Below are 5,742 nucleotides of genomic sequence, written 5' to 3'. Positions count from 1 at the left end.
TTCCAAGGCCAGCATCCAGGTGAAACGGCAGCAGTGGGCAGGAGTGGATTGGGTGATGCTTGACGCTCTGCTGCCTGAGGGCACTCATCCAAACAACATTTCCCCACTGCATTGTGTTCCCAGGGTGTGCCCCTAGCTGCTGGGATCAGCCCCAGGCCATGGGGAGGGCCACATGCTGCAGTGAGGGGGCACAAACAGCCCAGGGGAGGTCAGAACTGAGCCCTCCAGAGAGCAAAAGCTGCTTCCCCAAGCTGGTGAACTGCTTCAGGGTCCCATCCTGAGCTCCCAGCCTCTTGGGAGGCAGCAGGCAGCAGGCAGCAAACGTTCCCTAGGCTGCAAGAGGCTTGCGAGATGCTGCTGCAAACTCTCTTGCCCCACGTGGAAGAGTTTGCCAAACCCTGTGCCAGGGAGTGGAGGAGCTGGGGAAGGTGATTGGATTGTGGAAGAACATCCCAGCCCAAGCTGCTCTCCCAGTTCCACAACTCCAGGGTCTGGGTTTGCCTACAAAGGGTCAAAACACAGAGCCAGGTCATAACCTGTGGCTTGGGCTGCAGCCTGGGGTATGAGGAGAGGAGAGGAGAGGAGAGGAGAGGAGAGGAGAGGAGAGGAGAGGAGAGGAGAGGAGAGGAGAGGAGAGGAGAGGAGAGGAGAGGAGAGGGGAGGGGAGGAGAGGGGAGAGGAGAGGAGAGGAGAGGAGAGGAGAGGAGAGGAGAGGAGAGGAGAGGAGAGGAGAGGAGAGGAGAGGAGAGGAGAGGAGAGGAGAGGAGAGGAGAGGAGAGGAGAGGAGAGGAGAGGAGAGGAGAGGAGAGGAGAGGAGAGGAGAGGAGAGGAGAGGAGAGGAGAGGAGAGGAGAGGAGAGGAGAGGAGAGGAGAGGAGAGGAGAGGAGAGGAGAGGAGAGGAGAGGAGAGGAGAGGAGAGGAGAGGAGAGGAGAGGAGAGGAGAGGAGAGGAGAGGAGAGGAGAGGAGAGGAGAGGAGGAGGAGAAGAGGAGAGGAGAGGAGAGGAGAGGAGAGGAGAGGAGAGGAGAGGAGAGGAGAGGAGAGGAGAGGAGAGGAGAGGAGAGGAGAGGAGAGGAGAGGAGAGGAGAGGAGAGGAGAGGAGAGGAGAGGAGAGGAGAGGAGAGGAGAGGACTGACAAAGGTGGTGATCTATCAGTGATCCACTCAGAAGTGAAAGTCTTCTTAGCCCTGCAGCAAGGTGAGACACTGGGAAACTGGCTTGGGAAGAGCAGCTTTGGGTTCCAGCCTTGGGGTCAAGCTTTGGGTTCCAGCCTTGGGGTCAAGCTTTGGGTTCCAACCTTGGGATCAAGCTTTGGGTTCCAGCCTTGGGGTCAAGCTTTGGGTTCCAGACTTGGAATCAAGCTTTGGGTTCCAGCCTTCGGGTCAAGCACTGGGTTCAAATCTTTGGTTCTAGCATTAGCTTCAAGCTTTGGGTTCCAGCCTTGGGTTCAAGAACTGGGTTAAAATCTCCAGTTCCAGCATTGGGTTCCAGTCTTGGGTTCAAGCTTTGGGTTCAACCTTGGGTTCTAGCTTTGTGTTCAAGCCCTGGGTTCAAGCCCTGGGCTCAATCCCTGGGTTCAAGCCCTAGGTTCAAGCCCTAGGTTCAAGCCCTGGGTTCAAGCCCTGGGTTCAAACCCTAGGTTCAAGCCTTGGGTTCAAGCCCTGGGTTCAAGCCCTGGATTCAAGCCCTAGGTTCAAGCCCTGGATTCAAGCCCTGGGTTCAATCCCTGGGTTCAAACCCTGGATTCTAGGCCTAGGTTCAAGCCCTGGATTCAAGCCCTAGGTTCAAACCTTGGGTTCAAGCCCTGGGTCTAAGCCCTGGATTCATGCTTTGGGTTCAAGCTTTGGGTTCCAGCCCTCCTCCCTTAAGTCTGCAGCAAGGGCAGGGAGTTAGGAATGTGCCTCATGACTGCACAGCTTTCCAAACACAGCTGGACAACTGTGCTCAATCCCAAACCCAAATCCCAAACCCAGCCCATGGGTCAGGCCATGCTTTGCTCCCAGTCACACCTTGGTATTATTGTGATAGTTTGCTAAATCCACAGGTTGAAGCTTCTTAGCCAAGCTTGCAGCACCAAGCAGTAAACAGTTTTGGTGGTAGAAAAGCAGAGGCAAGCCAGGTCTCCACCTGCTTCCTCCAGCACTAGAAGGTGCTGCCATCACTCCCTGCCCTTCCAACCCTTGGGCTGGCCCTGATGTCCTCCAAAAGGGAGCAAGGAGTAATGGAACTGCAGATCAACTGGCCCAGCCCTGGGTGGGCTCTGTGTCAGTGAGAGCTCCCCAGAGCTCCCCAGTGGGGCTTGCAGTGGAGGAGAAATCCAGGTGATGGGCAGAGGAGTGACCCAGCTGGCCCAACAGGAGTTGAGAAATCCTGCTGGAGAAATGCAGCAGCTCTTTCTCAGCCCCTTCTCTGCCCTGCACCTGGGTGGAACACACATTGTGTCCATCCCTGCACCATGCTCTGAGCTTGGGGGTTGTTGTTTCACCAGGCCAGATGCCCTCAGGCTCTTTGGCATCTGCCATTGTCACCATCGTCAGGGCAGGAGCAGCTCCTAGCAGAGGGACCCTGCTTGTTTGGCTCTCATTTCTTCATCCCAGCTTTGGGGCAGAGCCAAGCTTGGCCTCGAGCACAAGCCCTGGGAGGAGAGGCTGAGGGAGCTGGGGTTGCTTAGCCTGCAGAAGAGGAGGCTCAGGGGAGACCTTCTTGCTCTCTGCAACTCCCTGCAGGGAGGTTGCAGCCAGGTGGGGGTTGGGCTCTTCTCCCAGTGGTGCTTCCAACAGGTCAACCCTGGCTGATCATAGAATCATAGAATCATAGAATCAATAAGGCTGGAAAAGACCTCAGAGATCATCAAGTCCAACCTTTCACCCAGCACCTCCTGACAACTAAACCAAGGGCCACATCCAATCCCCTCTTGAGCACCTCCAGTGATGGGGACTCCACCACCTCCCTGGGCAGCACATCCCAAGGGCCAAACCTCTCTTGCTGGGAAGAATTTCTTCCTAACATCCAGCCTGAACCTCCCCTGGCACAGCCTGAGACTGTGTCCTCTTGTTTTGTTCCTTGTTTCCCCATCACTGCTGCCCCAGGCAGTGGGGAAAGGTCTGGTGAGCAAAGAAGGATATTTGGCTCAGCCATGATCATAGCATCATAGTATCATAGAATCAGTCAGGGTTGGAAGGGACCACAAGGATCAGCCAGCCCCAACCCCCCTGCCATGGGCAGGGACACCCCACACTAGATCAGCCTGGCCAGAGCCTCAGCCAGCCTGGGCTTAAACACCTCCAGGGACAGGGCCCCAACCACCTCCCTGCACAACCCATTCCAGGGCTTCACCACTCTCCTGGGGAAGAACTTCCTCCTCCCCTCCAGCCTCAATCTCCCCACCTCCAGCTTCATTCCATTCCCCCTAGTCCTATCACTGCCTGGGATCCTGAGCAGTCCCTCCCCAGCCTTCCTGGAGCCCCCTGCAGATCCTGGAAGGCCACAATGAGGTCACCTCAGAGCCTTCTCTTCTCCAGACTGAACAGCCCCAACTCCTCCAATCCCCTCTTGAACACCTCCAGGGATGGGGACTCCACCACCTCCCTGGGCAGCACATCCCCAGGGCCAATCTCTCTTGCTGGGAAGAACTTTCTCCTCCCCTCCAGCCTAACCCTCCCCTGGCACAGCTTGAGACTGTGTCCTCTTGCTCTGCTGCTGCTTGCCTGGGAGAAGAGCCCAACCAAGAAAAGCTTGGATGTGGCACTTGGTGGCAGTGGTTTAGCTGATGTGGTGGTGTTAGGTCATAGGCTGAGGCTTGGTGATCTCAGAGGTCTTTTCTCCAGCCTCAGTACTTCTGTGATGCTGTGGGCAGGCTTCAAACACCAGCACCAATACATCAGATGTGCAGCAGAGGAGCTGGCAGCGCTGTGCCTCGGGCAGGGTTTCACCAGCTGCCAGCTGGAGGTGTGCTGCTGCTCACACTGACCACTGCATGTCCACAAAGACCATCTGAGAGAGGAGGAACAGTCAGCTCCTGGGTGGGTTTTCACTCAGAAGCACAGAATGGAAGGGTTGGAAGGGAGCCACAAAGATCATCTTGTCCAAGCCCCCTGCAGTCAGCAGGGACACCTCCAACCAGAGCAGCCTGACCCAGGGCCACATCAAGTCTGACCTGGAATGTCTCCAGGGATGGGGCCTCAGCCTCCTCCCTGGGCAGCCTGCTGCAGTCTTTCCCCACTCTGCTCAGCCATGCAGAACACAAACTCACTCCTCACAGCCAGCAGTGTCTGGCTGCTCTAAGGACACCACCCTGCATGAGGAGGCTTTGGGCTAGGCAGGATGTTCAGGGCAAGAGGCAGAGGTCAGGAGGGGTTGAGCTCATCTGAGCTCTGCACTGAGTCACCTCCCCAGAGGTCCTGATCCAGCTGTACTTGCTGCAGTGCCCAAGAGGGATGTCAAAGCTCCATGAAGGCTGAAAGATCATAGAATTGTCAGGGCTGGAAGGGAGCTCAAGGCTCAGCCAGCTCCAACCCCCTGCCATGGGCAGGGACACCTCACACCACAGCAGCTTGCTCACAGCCACCTCCAGCCTGGCTGCAAACACCTCCAGGCAGGAGGCTTCCACCACCTCCCTGGGCAGCCTGGGCCAGGCTCTCACCACCCTCCTGCCCAACAACTTCTTCCTCACAGCCAATCTCCATCTCCCCACTTCTAGTTCTGCTCCATCCCCCCAGTCCTATCCCTCCCTGGCACCCTCCAAAGTCCCTCCCCAGCTTTCCTGCAGCCCCCTTCAGATCCTGGAAGGCCACAAGAAAGTCTCCTGGGAGCCTTCTCTTCTCCAGCCTGCACAAGCCCAACTCCCAAGATCCCTGGTAGGGACAAAGCCTGTGCAGGACCAGGAAGACTTTTGTACCTTGAAGGTGGTGATGTGAAAGGCACTTGGGAAAAACAGAGTGCAAGCTGCTGAGCTGGGGAAGGTTCCTGGCCTGCCTGACAAGCAAAGCTCCTGACCAGGGACAAATTGCTGCTCAGAGTCTGAGTGCTCTCTCTTGGGACTAGCTGGGGCTGTGTCCTCTGTCACACATCCTGGACAGAAGGCTTTGAGTTCTGGGGTTGGCTTCACATTGACATTAGCAAGGCCATCCCAACACCAAAGGCTCCACCACCAGAGACTCCACCACCAAAGACTCCACCAACACAGAACCCAACACCAAAGGCTCCAGCACCAAAGACTCCACCACCAAAGACTCCAACACCACCAAAGGCTCCACCACCAAAGACTCCACCACCAAAGTCTCCACCACTAAAGACTCCAACACCAAAGACTCCAACAGCAAAGGCTCCACCAACACAGAACCCAACACCAAAGACTCCACCACCAAAGACTCCAACACCATCAAAGGCTCCACCACCAAAGGCTCCACCACCAAAGATTCCACCACCAAAGGCTCCTAAACCAAAGGCTCCACCACCAAAGACTCCACCACCAAAGGCTCCACCACCAAAAGCTCCACCACCAAAGGCTCCACCACCAAAGACTCCAGAACCAAAGACTCCAAAACCAAAGACTCCACCACCAAAGACTCCAGAACCAAAGACTCCACCACCAAAGACTCCACCACCAAAGTCTCCACCACCAAAGACTCCAAAACCAAAGGCTCCACCACCAAAGGCTCCACCACCAGACTCCACCACCAAAGGCTCCACCAACACAGAACCCAACACCAAAGGCTCCACCACCAAAGACTCCAAAACCAAA

Source organism: Melanerpes formicivorus, unplaced genomic scaffold (genome assembly GCF_026170545.1).
Source record: "Melanerpes formicivorus ecotype bairdi unplaced genomic scaffold, bMelFor1.0.p_v2 SCAF_46, whole genome shotgun sequence".
NCBI classification, from domain to species: domain Eukaryota; kingdom Metazoa; phylum Chordata; class Aves; order Piciformes; family Picidae; genus Melanerpes; species Melanerpes formicivorus.
The sequence above is the reverse complement of the archived record's forward strand: the minus strand, read 5'-3'. Positions refer to the sequence as shown.